We start from the raw sequence: 16,034 nt of genomic DNA, 5'->3' as shown, positions 1-16,034 counted from the left end.
CGCTAATGCATTCTGTCGCCACTTTTACATAGTTTTAGTGAAAATCATTTGCCTGCGCTGCTGAGATTCGCACCCAACCAGATACCTTAGATACCCAACCAGATACCTTAGATACCCAACCAGATAACCAGATACCTTAGATACCTAACCAGATACCTTAGATACCCAACCAGATACCTTAGACTGGACTGGATTTAGGATCAGCAACTCTGTTACACACAGGGTTAACCTGCTTCTCATTCAAAGATATGCTCTATAATCCACTCAACCTGACAAGTATTGGGAGAAACGATTTTTCCAGCCATATGTGGTTCTTCCTCAAACTGTTACTACCAAGTTTAGGGGACACAGTTGCATAGGATGCTGTAGCATGACATTTATTTCTTCACTTGAACTAGGAGACCTGAACCTGATCCAGCATGTGCACACAGCCAGCTCCATAAAGATCTGCTTTACATGGTTCGAAGATCTCCTGCTCTAGAGCTCCAACCCTATTGAACATGATGAATGTGAACGCTGACTGCACCCCAGGCCTCCTCACCTTCTCACCTACATCACTACCTGACTTTACTAACACCCTTGTGCCTAATAACACCCTTGTGCCTAATATCCTCTACAATATGAGATAATAGTCTGTGATGTCATCACTCTGAGGTAAAATATCTATATCAGTGACGTCTGCTCCGTGGGATATTATTAGGTCTATTGTGCGATTAAAACGATGAGTCGGTCTGGTGATGTTTTGTTGAACCCCAAAGGAGTTTAATAAGTCCACAAATTATAGTCCTAGGCCATCAATTACATCATCTACATAAATATTAAAATCTCCTACAAGCAGCACTTTATTAAAATTGATCAAGAGGTCTGAAATCAAACAGCAAAATTATAAAGAAAATTTACGTAGGGCCCTGGGGGTCTGTACTTCCGCCCCCATGACCAGTCTGACGGGGCTCATGCGTATAAACATATCCTGATGTGAAAACTCATTTAGATTCATGCAGTCATTTGGGTTAATCCTGGTCTCAGTGAGACAGAGTGCTGAGAGATTATTATCTGTGATCATCTCATTTACAATGAGGTGCAAGTGATCTACTGTTTAGAAGTCCAAGCTATAAAACATTTTTTGTGTTTGCTTATCTGGCATTTTCCAGATTATTTCTGGATCTTGTGTATTTATTTCTTGGTCTACAAATGCTATAATAGTAGTAAATTGCATGATGACTTACAAGTCAGATGGTGTGCAGCATCCTGGAGATGTTGTCTGATAGAACTGCAGCTCTAATTCTGCTGGGGTGCAGGCCATCATTGCACAAAAACCTCGAACGCTCCCAGAAAACATCCCAGTGCATATAGGAGGGTGTGGCCTCAGTCGCAGTAGAAATTCAACTTCCTGTTAATTAGTATTGATTCCCATGGAATTTTGCAGCCCTACACAAATCTCCACAAAATCTAGAGGATCATCTTCCAAGAAGAGTGGATTATTATTATTATAACAGGAAATGGGGACTAAATATTAAATGGGATGTTTAAAAGAATCTCATACCAGTCTTATGCTGAGGTTGCCACAAACTTTTGTCCATAGAGTGCATAAGAACAAAATAGCACTTGATCCAGCACATTGGATTCATTTGCTTTTGTATCATGAATCAATTAATAATCAATTCACACAACAGACAGACTGAGGCCAGAAAATGCTCACTGCTCACTGCTCCTGTATAGAAAACGTGCTCCTGCTATGAAGGTGTTCCATTTACAGCTTTTTATTTATACGTAAAAAAGTCTCTCTGGGAGAAGCAACTTCTCAGATAACTTATTTGCAAGCGACGCCGGTGTTAAATCCTCACCTTGTGCTTCATTATAATGTATTTGTGATGTGTGTTTGTGTAAGTTTAATTCTATTCCACTTTCAGCACCTCGTCTACATCAAACAACCGTTCTCTCTTGTTATTCCAGAAGCTGGGCTTAGTCACCATCTCATGATGGACCGCGAGGTGTTCCGGTAGAGTTGCGGGTCAGAAAACAGCGTCCAGGACGGGGAAAAAAAATAAAGACACAAGCAGACAAGGTGAAAGTCAGGAGCCTCCTCATGCATTATTCCCAACCTCTTGCTCTCTTCAGTCTCCGGGGAATCGCCTGACGCTCCGGATGAATAATTAAGAACTGACATTTCATTCCCGCTAAAGGTGACGTGATCTAGTGTGTGTGTGTGTGTGTGTGTGTGTGTGTGTCAGGAGCATTCTCTTCTGAAAACAGCTGACTTGTTGACACACAGAGCATGTTTGCTCCTGAAGAAAGGACGTTCTACTTATTTTAGCATACTGTAACAAACGTCTTCATTCCTTCCACCCTTCATTCATTCACTCCCTCAATATGTGTAATTTTTAGGATTTTCTCCTTCGAAGAGAACTCTTTAAGCTGGAAATAAAATGCTAATGAATTCAGATGACTAGCATTAGCGCTAACAGGAAGTAGTGCGGTTTTGTGCAAAACAGCGCACTACAAACATTACAGCTACGGAGTGAGTACAGTGACACTGCGCTAACTCTAGTTCCTTTTTTATACCCCATTGTTGTTTTCAAGTTTATTCCAAATGTAAAAATGTGTTTATAGTTTGAGGTGGACACTAAACAAACTTGCGGTCCAGCACTTAATACGTTCCTGAGGAAACTCAGATTTTAACTTTGTTCCGCACATAAAAAGGAATGCCTTCGGTATGTGTGTGAACTGAACTGAAAACCCTGAATGGAAAAATGTCACTATGAATATTACACCCCTTATTGCTATGTGCTTCTTTTTAAACATCCACATTTAGTCTCCATTTGCTGTTATAACAACCTCCATTCTTCTGGGAAGAGTGAATTACATGCAGATATTTAATCTTTTTTTGTCACATTGAACACCTTGTAGTTGCCATGGTGACATTCAGTCGCCAAGGTATGTAGATGTCCAGAGGTATGACTGCGTTAAGACAGGTCAGCTGTGTCATATCGAATATATATACAGTGCATTCAGAATATATTCAAAATGAGCTGCAGATTCTCTTGATTGTTCCTGAGATGTTACACCTTGATTAGAGTCCACCTGCTGAAAGGTTTATTGGACATAATTTGATAAGGCACCTCTCTATAGAAGTCCTCACAGCTGACAATGACGATCAGAGCAAAAACCAAGTCATGAGGTCTAACTTTCTGAATCATACATCAGTATCTGACTTTACTGACAACCTTGTAGTTGAACATCTTCCTAAAGAATGGAGCTTATTATAAGAGGGAATGAGAATAAAGTGGAATGGGATGTGTAAACAAAAGCAGATACCAAGTAGTGATGGGAAGATCAGATCATTTTAGTGACTTGCTTCTTTGAATCTCGTTCTTCAAAATAAACCAATATTTTTTTGAGTCATTTAGTTCATTTCTTGCATGTAATCAGAAATAAACACTTCTACATACGCCAAGTGTGACTATAGTTCCAATAAATGATAAACATGTATATAACTGCACCGCGTATATGAGAGTCAAATGTGACAAAAGAACGAATGACTAGAAGAGTCGAGACATGAACTTCTCAATTCAGTTTCCTGCACATAACCTACAGAGATTTTGCGATGCTTTGCTCATGCACTTCCAGTGGAAAATTAAAGAATCGCTCGTTTCTCTGAGTCACGTTAAAGACTCGTTAAAAATAAACGACACGCTCTTTAAGACGACTCGTTCTTCTGAGTCATGTTAAAGACTCGTTCAAAGCGAACGACTCGCTCTTTGAGACTACTCGTTCTTCTTAGTCACATTTAAGACTCGTTCAAAATGAACGACTCACTGTTTGAGACAAATTGTTCCTCTGAGTCACTTTAAGGACTCGTTCAAAATGAACGACTAGCTCTTTGAGACAACTTGTTTTTCTGAGTCACGTTAAAGACTCGTTCAAAACGAACGACTCGCTCTTTAAGACGACTCATTCTTCTGAGTCACATTTAAGACTCGTTCAAAATGAACGACTCACTCTTTGAGACAAATTGATCGTCTGAGTCACGTTAAAGACTCGTTTAAAATCAACGGATCGTTCATGAACCATTCATTACTACTACCAAACTTCTGGTCTAACTTTCCATATAGATTATTTGAGTCCCACTGCACACACAACCTCTCCAAATCCCTTTCTTTTCTCATTAATCAGTACCACAGTAGGGCTGGAGGATGTAGGAATTAAGTTTTCCAATCCTGATCCTGGATAACCTTTAGCACAGGCTGTGTGTCCTCCATGTCCCACTCATGCTCATACATAAATAATTCCAAATCCCACAGCACGCCAACATCTCATGAAAATGTTCTGCAGAGATAAAGCTTGAAATTTGCACCAAATTGTTATTGGAGACTTTGTAGAGCATTCAAATGTCTGTTTACTATTATAAGCATTGCCTCAAAACAGAAAAAAAACAGATATCAGGCTAAAAAAAACGCATCAGAAATGCCACTGTAGCTCCTCCCTCCAAGTTCTAACTCGTCCTAAACCACGCCCCCATCTGCATTATTCAACTCAGCTTAAGTGTCTACCAGAACGCTAAACCTGAGAGACCTGAAGGCACTAAAGACCTAAAGATAGAGATGAAATAAGAGCTGAATAGATACACTATATTGATAAATGTTTGTGGACACCTGACATTAGACTTTTTAACATCCTATTCCACATTTAATCCCCATCTCCTGTTATAATGAGCTCCACTCTTCTGGAAAGAGGTTCTACTAGATTTTGTGGAGATTTGTGTAGATTTATTCAGCCACAAGGGTGCCCATGTAAATCATATCTCCATGGAGCTGGCTTTGTGCACACTTTGTGTCATGCTGGAACACGTTCGGGTCTCCTAGACACCTAAAATTCAGGTGTTACAATAATTTCAGTCTACGTACCCTATTTAGGAACGAACACAAACCCTTTAAAAACATCTCACGACTCATTTTACTGATTCATTTGCAACTTTTTCAAGAACATTTTCCTGCACATCCTGAACACAAACACAAACTCTTCAGAGCAGGAGGTTCTCCAGGACCTACAGAATAAAAAAAAAATACAAAATCGGCGAATGTCTTTCTTCAGACGCTTTTAAACCTGGCGGTAAAACTCAGTATTGAGATTGTGGCCCCTGGCAACGAATTCTCGATGCACAATGTGGCCAATATGGGAAAGACGATGAGTGTGCACTTGGTGTAGGTGCAGACCTGCTTCACATTTTACAGTCGTGGAGATGATGTGCTCTTCCACTGTGAAGAGTCGCTTGGTCTCAGGGACATACCCGTACACACCGTCACCGGTAACGATCCTTTGAGTTTCGTCTGCTTCTTGGTCAGTGGCCTGGGCGTGAACTTGGCAGCGATGTTGCAGATTGTTAGTCGACAATCATCATGCACCAGTTACTGAAAGTTTTAGAAATTTTAAGGGGTTGAGCTTGTTGAAGGTCTTCTATCAGTGATGTTCTTCTGCTCTTGAAGTGACCGTGCCAAACACCTCAAACGACTCGTTGCAGCGTCACCATTCACTTTTCCTGGATTGTGTCAAACGTCTCTGTGGCAGATTTGCCCAGTTTCATGCAAAATTTCAGGTTTGCTCTTTGTTCTAACTTGGTGTCCGTGATGAAATCGCACATGTGGCAATGCACCAATTGCACAGTTCCCCATGTACACAGGATGATGTATTTTGGTACACTGACTTGTGAAGATCGATGCTCCCTGTGACTGTGCATGCAGTCTTGTGACGATAGACGATAGAACGTTTTAATTACAGACGTTATTTTCTTTGGCAAGAAAAATTATATATATATATATATATATATATATATATATATATATATATATATATATATATATATATATATATCTCGAATCGTTGAAAGGTGAATGTGGGTCTGATTATTTAATTGTAGACTGATTATTTTAAAAGTAGGCTTGGAACAGAACAATTAGAGAAGGTCACGAGTGTTTGACCTGAGAACACAAGCAAAGCAAACATCTATAGATTCTTTTCCTATCTCTCTCTCTCTCTCTCTCTCTCTCTCTCTCTCTTTCTCTCTCTTTCTTTCTCTCTGTCTCTTTCTCACATCTCCGTCACATGCACCCTGTCGCTTCTGTCCCGGGTTTGTGAGAGCGAGGCGTCCGGCACAGCCATCTGGAGAGCTGCGGCATGTTTCAGCCTGCTGGGACTGTGCCAGTACTGAAAGTCTCAGCACACACACACACACACACACACACACACACACACACACACACACAGTTTCTCAACGCACATGTGCTCACGTGCACAAAAACAAATGCATTTTTTTTCTCAAAATACACAACCAATCAGACAAACACTACACTACACACACACACACACACACACACACATAAACACACACACACACACACACACACACACACACACTTGGTAAGAGTACAAATGAGCTCACAGTCTCTATGAGGAGTCACGCGTCAGAGCCTGGTGGTGTATCAGACATCACGCTAACAAGAACTAACACATTTGCTGCTACTCAGGAGCAGCACTGAGAACAAACCTACAGCAGCCAGTGCTGTCTCACTGCTAGTGCTGTCCCCATGCTAGTGCTGTCTCACTCCTAGTGCTGTCCCCATGCTAGTGCTGTCTCACTGCTAGTGCTGTCCCCGTGCTAGTGCTGTCCCTGTGCTAGTGCTGTCTCACTGCTACTGCTGTTGCCATGCTGGTGCTGTCCCCATGCTAGTGCTGTGTTACTGCTAGTGCTGTCCCCATGCTAGTGCTGTCTCACTGCTAGTGCTGTCCCCATGCTAGTGCTGTCCCCATGTTTATGCTGTCTCACTGCTAGTGCTGTCCCCATGCTAGTGCTGTCTCACTGCTAGTGCTGTCCCCATGTTAGTGCTGTCTCACTGCTTGTGCTGTTGCCATGCTGGTGCTGTCCCCATGCTAGTGCTGTCCCCATGTTAGTGCTGTCTCACTGCTAGTGCTGTTGCCATGCTAGTGCTGTCCCCAAGCTAGTGCTGTGTTACTGCTAGTGCTGTCCCCATGCTAGTGCTGTCCTCATGCTAGTGCTGTCTCACTGCTAGTGCTGTCCTTATGCTAGTGCTGTCCCAATGCTTGTGTTGTCTCACTGCTAGTGCTGTCCCCATGCTAGTGCTGTCCCCATGTTAGTGCTGTCTCACTGCTAGTGCTGTTGCCATGCTAGTGCTGTCCCCATGCTAGTGCTGTGTTATTGGTTGTGCTGTCCCTAATACTAGTGCTGTCCCCATATTAGTGCTGTCTCACTGCAAGTGCTGTATCCATACTAATGCTGTGTTACTGCTAGTGCTGTCCCCATACTAGTGCTGTCCCCATGCTAGTTCTGTCCCAAAGCTAATACAGAACCCATGCTAGTGCTCTTCGCAAGCTAGTGCTGTATGCTATTTCAATGTGCTAGAAACAACTTCTGCTGAGCCTTAAGTGTAATGAAAATGATGTAATAATGAAAGAAACCTGCACTTATCACATTTACTAAAGTTTATATATGCATTACATTAACATGCGCATAACATTAACATGTGCATTACAAAAAATAAACAAATCAGGAAAGTATTATTGGGGAAGTGCCTGCCTTGTCTACTCCTGACCTTGATACCTGTCCTACGATGCATTTCCTGCATCCTCTTCCAAACATGTGTGTGTGTGTGTGTGTGTGTGTGTGTGTGTGTGTGTGTGTGTGTGAGACCACGCCATCAGTGTCGGATGGAAACCATCGGTAAGAATTACGGTGTTATTGAGGCAGAGCGGGTTGGACAGTCACCTGATTGGACATTGATGAAGTGGAGCAGCATCATCTGTCATGGCGTTCACACACACCCTCCGCTTACATTCGGGGCCATTTATAATCCTTAACCCTTACAGTAGCGCGACAGAAATATCGCAAGTGTTTACCTGAGAACGCAATCCGCCACACGCCCCATCCCCGTCCGGCCTGTTACTATGGAAACCATGCACCGACGTTTCCGTTTTCTCCATTTATTACTTTCTCTTCCTTTCCATTTTCTTTACAAATGTTGTTAAACATGTATATACACTGTGGGGTCAAAAGTTGTGTGGACACTTTATTCCACTTTGAGTCTCCATTTCCTGTTTTAATGAACTCTGTGCTCCTGGGAAGACGCATTAGACTTCGTAGAGATTGGGGTGAGATTGATTCAGTCACATTGGTGAAGGTGACGTGAGGAGCCCTGGGGTGCAGTCAGCATTCACATTCATTCCAATACGCTTGAGGTTTGAGCTCTATAGCAGAGCCTTCATGGAGATAGCTTTGTGCACAAGAGCTTTGTCATGCTGAAACATCTCCTAGTTCAAGTGAAGGGAACATTTTATGCTCCTGCATCCAAAGATTCATTACATTATACATTAAAGATACGTATGAAGCAGCTGCTAATGCGATACGATACGATTCGCCTCTATTACGATGCAGTGAGATTCAATTTTGATGCGATTCAATGGAAAACATTTGATGCTGTGAATTCTAACGCATGGCCCCTTTCACAAACGCCTTTGATCAAATAAAACCAGATGTTTTTTCCTATTCTGTGTGCAGGAAGTTACAGCTCTACCTCTGCCATGTAAATCTGTATTCTATGTGACTCTCAGGTGACGTCTCGGTCTCCGTATCATTGCGATATTTACGTAGCAGCGGCGGTGCTGAGAGAAACAGAGGAGAAATCGATTTACTTATTAAATATAAGTCACAAATTATTAGTCACTGGCTAAATAATATAAGTACAGTGCATCCTTTAATATTAAATATATATACATCGTTTTTTTTGCTGCGCTCTGCACACTTTTGAAATCCGTGTTTCATTAACTTTAATGCCGATGCACCGATCAGCGAATCGCTGAATCTTTCCATCCGTACTATACACACACACACCGTTTGGCTGCACACTGCCCTCTGGTGTCTGTGTGGGCGTTCAAGGGGGAATTCAGAGCGGGGAAGGGATGGAAGTGTGTGTGTGTGTGTGTGTGTGTGTGTGTGTGTGTGTGTGTGTGTGTAACAGCTCATGTCGATGTTATAGTCAAACCTGGAGACAGCTTTGAAGTGAGAAACACTCCTGCCCCAGCTATACTGAACTTGAAAAAGAAAAAAAGACGATGAGATGTCTCTTGCCTGTTTGAAATTCAGCACAAATTATGGCAGAGGTGGACAAATAAATCACAAACATATCAGCTCTACCAGAGGGAAAATAAAAGCTTGGGTGCATGTCCGGGACTTTGGGTTGCCTGAAAACCTTTCTGAGCAGGCGTAATAACACCTGGTGGGCGAGTTAAGCGCTTTAATACGGGCGACAGGGAAAAGAATGGATTTATGAATTTCTGAAGAAAGGAGTTTAGTCCTTGTGTACTCGTTTCACATAAACATCAATGGTCATTGTTTGGGTTGTGAGCCGCGGTGCTCTGTCATCACGTCACGTAAACGTTTGTCCGGATCGTCGGGATTTCACGCCTGCTCGCTGTAACGGACGTGTTAAGTGTGTGATGAAACAGTGGTTGATGTGTGTAGTGCAGCAGGTGGTGGGATTGTGATATGGACCCTATTATATAGAGAAGTGGGATGTAATTAGGAAGTAATTGGGATATAGTTGTACTGTGATTTGGATGTTACTGGAATGTAATTAGGATTGAAATTGGGATGTAACTGGCGTCTACTTAAACAGTTACAAGGTGTGAATCAGAATCTGGTTTATTGACCAGATGTGTTGACATGCACAAGGAATTTGGTTCCAGCTGTTTGGTGACTCTCAAAAATAGAGACATGAATAACACTATACATTTAGCTTGGACTAACTGCAATATGATTGGTGTATAACTGGGATATCATTGGGATGTAATTGGGATCATTAAGATGGCACTGGGATATAATTGAGATATGGGACTGGGATGTAGTTGGAGGTAATGGGATGTAAAAAGGGATGGGATTTGAATGTAACTGGGTTAATTGGCATGGGACGTACCTGAGAGATAATGATTCACAGGGAATGAGGTGTAATTTGAAGGTCACTGCAATGTCATTAGAATTTAACTGGGGTGTCAGTATCCTTTTGGCCTCGAGTATTTATTGGAAACGATTAAAGACCTTAACATCCTGAGTTTACAGATGACTTGCAGAGTTCACTTCACACTCCTATAATAAGTCTAAAATAGCATCTTCAGTGAATATTGAAGAGATAATTAATCCCTACTGGGTGATCACGACCCTGATGCGAAGCGGAGGAATCTTATTGCGCTCCTTATTATATGTTATACTTATCCCAGAAAACGTTTCCAGCTTATTATTCAATTATTCATCGTAAGACATATTATACGGAAAAAACTACTATAAATTATTCAATAACTGCAGTGAGAATTCCAGTTATGAGAGTGGGGAATGGAAATGAGGTCCCTCTGATGGGTCTTCTGGGTTTTAGGGGTTAATCTGACAGAGGAAACTGTTCTGAAATGATTTCATCAGCGGTTTTAAGCTCATGCCAAAAAAAAAGAAAGAAAGAAAAAAAAAAGATTTAGAGAATTAAAGAATTTCTTAGTAATGTAGAGAGCTGCATTGTAATGCTAGTTTAGTGTTTATATTGAATATTTATTAATAACGCACTAATGAAGTGAAATTGATAACAAAATAACTGAAATATAAAGGATACTAACATAGAACTACTACTGGTGTTTAACTGTAGCACCGTTAGTCTTGAAACTTTTTGATGCTACCTTGTAGATGTTTATAAAACTCTTGTCTTCACGCTGGAACAGTGTTTAGTTCCAGTGAAGGGAAAGTTCAATCTGACAGCATACAAAGAGTCTTCCAATTTTATGCCACCATTTTGACTAATAAAAGCACAAACTGGTCGGGGGGTCGGGGTGCACATACTTTTGAGTATATAGCGCATGTATACATGAATGTTGTGCATGATGAAATTGTTGGAGCTTCAGAAAATTCAATTAAGCTGCTTTTTTTCTTCCTCTCTGCACCAAAGTTTAATTAAACTAATGAGTGAATCCAAAGCTGATGTTTGAGGATGAAGATGAGAACAAGGATGAGGATGAGGATGAAATGAGGCATGACGCCGTTCACACATATCATGATTGACTCTTACAGTCTTATTGTGCATGTGTGTATTTTCCATCTGAAGTAGAAACTCCACATCTTCTCTGGATACTTGAAATGCCTCCGCCATCCTCTGTACATGTGTGTGTGTGTGTGTGTGTGTGTGTGTGTGTGTGTGTGTGTGTGTGTAATATTTTTCCAGTCTTATGAGACCCGGTGATATAAAGCTCGGCGCTAATAGCTGTTTCATGCTGTTGACAGATATTAGATTCCAGCCTGGCGTCTCGTTTCACCGCCAGCCGTCAGCGCGGTTAATTGAAGCGAATTAAAATTGAATAAAGACTTAATTCGGCGCTGAAGATGTTGCTGCGTGGACTGCGGAGGCGGCCTGAAGCTGGATGTTTTTGCGTAAAAGTTGATCCGTGTGCATTCGAGAGTGGAAGCTTCCTAATGAGCTCTCGTGTTCATTAGCCGGCACCGTAAACGTGTATGCTGAGTCTAGGATCAGACCGTCTGTTTAACGGTATCACGGCTAGACGTTTTGTAAAGGGGTTAAGGGCCGTGCTCAAGGGCCCAGCTTGGTGGTGCTGGGATTTGAACTTGTGACCTTCTGATCCAGAGTCTAATGCCTCCACCACTGAGTTACACCATCATATTACTGATGACCTTTTCCAAATACTGCTTACAGCTCATCCCTATGGTTTCCCATTCAATTCATTGTTTATTTAAATCAAGTTTCTTTTCTTTTCTCCACATCTTCACAGCCCCATCGTGTCCTAAATCACATCACATCAGCTTCTCTGCCCAGGAGTTTATTAGCTAGTTAATTGGTTCATTAGTGAGCTAGTTAATTGTTTAGTTCGTTAGTTTTTATTGTCCAGGTGAACATTTGTCTTGGAATCACTATACAATACAAACAAGGACATCAACACAAAAATACAGAAATAAGTATAAAAATCCCCATATACACTAAATTAATAAATATTGGGACACCTGACAAGCTCTGTAGGTTATGTGCAGGAAACAGAATCAAGTCGTTCATCCCTCGACTCCTCCGGTCCGAGTCATTCATTGTTTGATTTCAGATCACGTTTGGAGGCACGTTACTGCATAAGACATCTTTGGCTATGTTAACATGAGCATTTTTTCTTAACTAGCAGACCTTGAAGATCTCCTGCTATAGAGCTCTGTTCATGAAGATCTCCTTCTATAGAGCTCTGACCCTCAACTCTGCTGGGATGAATGTGAAAGCTGACCCTAATCCTCCTCACCTCACCTACGTCAAGACCTGACTTTATTAACACACTTGTGGCTGATTTAGGAATTTAGAGGAACATCTTCCCATAAGCGTGGAGGTTAATATAACAGTAAACGGAAACTAAATGTAAAATGAGATGTCTGAAAAATGCACTTATTAACCTTCTGGTCAGGTGTCTACAAACTTTTTGATGTATAGTGGTGTAAACCTTAACTTCTTTTACTTAACGTCTAAACCTTAACGTCTGAACTTTAGCTTTTCGTATATTTTTCAGCTCAAAACCTGATAAATATTGACAGTGTGAAAGAATTATTAGAAATTATTTTTGATATGTAAAGAATTCTGTAAAAATAAGAAAGTTTAAAGTTTTTTATACTTCAGTAATAAAAGATAAACGATTTTGTGCTAAATTTCGATGTTTCTGATCTGAGCTTTTAAATGGTTAATTAAAACGTGAAACAAAACAGTGAACACTACAACCGACCGCTGCCGAGTAACAAGGCCGAATCTCTGAAATTGAAATTAGTCCCAAAGCTCTGAGTTTTAATTACGAGTTTTAATGCCGGTCATGTGCGCTTTATTACAGTAATCACAGTAACACGTGCGCTTTAACATTTTCTCGAAATCCGACCCGACACACATGAATGCCGAGTTAATTAAACACCGTTAGAGGGAATTCTGTGCTGTAAAAGTTTATATTCCGCTGGAGTTCTCGCAGCAGATTCCCACGTGCACCAGGGAGCCTTGAAGAAGTTTCCGCTTGTTGGTGTGTTGTTTTTAATTACGCATTTCTTTCCCTTGTGTACAGAGGCTGAAAAAGCTATAAATGACCTGAATTAATTAAGATGTGATCAGACTCCCTCACCCTCACACACTCACACATGGAGGTGGAAGTTTAATGGTTTGGGGGTGTTTTAAAGCAGGGAAGATTGGAGACGTATTGCAGAAAGTGAAAGGAATCCTGAACCAACATGGAAACCATTCCATACTTCAACACCATGAAGTTCCATCTGGACTGCGGCTCATTGGAACAGACTTCGACAAGTCTGAGTTCTGTAAGTGTTATTTAGAGATCAAACATTGGTCTGGAGTGAGATCTATCATGGAAGGACCTGCCCAGTCACCACACATAAATCCTACTGAACTACTCTGAGATCAACTGGATCAAAAGAAATCTCCAACTAGTGAAGAACATCTTTGGAAAGTTTTATAAAAGTATTTCAGCAGGAGTTTTGGAGAGATGAACTGTCCAGATGCTGAGAGTGTGTAAAGGAATTTTCTATATCTTTGTTTTTTATATCTTTATATATATATATAATAAACCTGTGTCTAGCTACATACAGAAGACTTACACCGGAGTGATGCAAACTGAACTCTTCATCTCCATGACAACAACAATCCAGCAGTCAAAATCTCATTTTCATTAGTGTATTTTTTTAATTTAAGATGATTGAATGATTTCTAACAATAAACACCTACTATACTGTAATATATATTCAACTGTGATTTGTTTTTCCTTTTCATATATACTAGTTGTAATGACATTTAATATGAAAAATGCAATACATTTTTTTATTTAAACTGAAACTAGCTGAACATGCTAGCCTGTATCAATGCCTAACCTAACTTCGTTTCCATGGCAACAACAATCTAACTGTCCAACTCTTGCAGTCAATAACGTAGATTTGATATTCAAGATGACAATGATTTTGAATGTAATAAAACACAATACACTGTAGTAAATATTCAGTTAAATATATTTATATAATATATAAAAATAAACCTGCATTCAAGTATATTATATATTAAATTTCGACGTATTTATTCTTAAATATTGTTGACCAAATATTTATAATGACGGTTGTTGGCGTGTGCACCCCTGAAACTGAAGGTCATATCCTATTTCCAGTAGCGTATTTTTATTTTTTTTACATAATAAACTAATTTAATAAACGTTTAATAAAATAAAGACATTTTCTTTTCATGAATATGAACTAGCCGAGCACACGATTTCCTCGTAACTCGTGCCAAACTCCATTTCCATGGCAACAACAATCCGACGGTCCAAATCTTGTCATCAATAACGCAGTTTTGAATTGTAACCGATTTACTGATTTCTAACATAATAAATATATAATATAGTGTATTATTACACTACACATACTATTGGTGTAAATTGTATTTATTTACTATACTTTAATTGTTTACTTTTTAAGATTGTTCATTAAATAATGCAGAAAAAAAGTTTATTTATTGATTTACACTAGCCGAATGTTCGCGCCGAACTTGTTGCTGTTTCCATGACAACGACCTGACGATCTTATCACATTTTCATTAGCGTATTTAAGGTGATTTCATTTTTTTGATAAACACAATGTGATGTAATACATATTAAGTTGTGACGTATTTATACTTTAGTGTTATATATTTAATAGTTGTGATGACTTTTAATAGAGATAATTACTTTTTTGTTAGTTGAAACTAGCCGAACAAAGATAGTCCTTTAATTGATTTATTTGTTACCGCAAACTTCCGAAACTCGTTCCCATGGCAACAACAATTCGAGGGTCCAAATCCCGTTCAAAGCTGCTGAACTTTAAATAAAAATAGTAGAATTTCATTTCAGAAAGGTTTCTATTAAAATAATAATTAAATTATTAGAGTTTTTAGAATTTACGGTTGTAAAATAGTTAAAAGTGAAAATAGCCGAACAGGAAGCTGGGAAAAAGTGATCACAAAATATTAATAAAAATATATATATAAATAAAAATATAAATATTTGATTTACTCAGCTGTATATTGTAATATATATGTGTGTGTGTGTGTGTGTGTGTGTGTGTGTGTGTGTGTGTGTGTGTGTATATATATATTACAATATACAGCTAAGAAAAATCTAATATTTATAATACATCTTTATTAAATATTTAATATTACAAAATGTCCTACTTTTTTTTTTTACAGTACTGTGTGTGTGTGTGTGTGTGTGTGTGTGTGTGTGTGTGTGTGTGTGTGTGTGTGTGTGTGTGTGTGTGTGTGTGTGTGAGTTTCAGGTAAAACACTGACCTGGTCATAAGAGCAGAGGGAAAGTAAAAGCCTCGGTCCTTCTCCTCTCCTCAACACCATGAGAGCGCGAGACGCCCCGCGAGCTTCCGCGAGCCGCGCGCGCTCTGACATCCACGCCTCTCCTCCGCGTGCGCGATCCCTCCGCCGCGTCCCCTGCTCTAGCGTCCGTACGGGTTTCCGAGCGCGGAAAAGAAAGAGGGAGAGAACAGGAGAGGAAGAGAGCAGGAGTGGAGTAGTGGAGGAGGAGAAGCCGCTCCTCTCCTCCTCCTCCCGGAGAACCTGCGCGCTCCTCACTGGCGCTGAGAGTGCACCGCGCGCGCGCGCGTGCAGGCGGAACCGGGAGAGTGTGTGTGTGTGTGTGTGTGTGTGTGGCGTTACACAGCGCCGGTGTCCGGTAATGTGTCTGAGAGATCCACTCAACATCTGAGTTTATAATACAGAGAGAGAGAGAGAGAGAGAGAGAGAGAGAGATGTAGGAGGAGAGAGTAGAAGAGCGAGAGGAAGAGAGGAGGGACAGGGAAAGAGGGGAGGGTTAGAGAGGAGAGAGTGGCAGAATGAGTGAGAGAGAGGTGAAGAAAAGAGAGAGGGAGCAGGGAGGAGGGGTAGGAGCGAGGAGAGAGGGGGATAAAGGAGGGATAGAGATTGGGATAA

General features: G+C 40.6%; 1 protein-coding gene across 1 annotated transcript in view; it reads right to left on the bottom strand.

Annotated features, from left to right (window-relative positions):
* The window catches only part of chst8 (carbohydrate (N-acetylgalactosamine 4-0) sulfotransferase 8), an 89,541-nt gene extending 73,770 nt beyond the window's left edge, over positions 1–15,771 (bottom strand). Inside the window, exon 1 of the mRNA XM_046863858.1 lies at positions 15,384–15,771. The gene's annotated coding sequence lies outside the window, so the exon portion shown is untranslated. The remainder of the gene's footprint in view (positions 1–15,383) is intronic.
* Between the last annotated feature and the right edge of the window lie 263 nt (positions 15,772–16,034).

This window comes from Silurus meridionalis, chromosome 13 (assembly GCF_014805685.1).
Source record: "Silurus meridionalis isolate SWU-2019-XX chromosome 13, ASM1480568v1, whole genome shotgun sequence".
NCBI lineage: Eukaryota > Metazoa > Chordata > Actinopteri > Siluriformes > Siluridae > Silurus > Silurus meridionalis.
The sequence above is the reverse complement of the archived record's forward strand: the minus strand, read 5'-3'. Positions and strand labels throughout refer to the sequence as shown.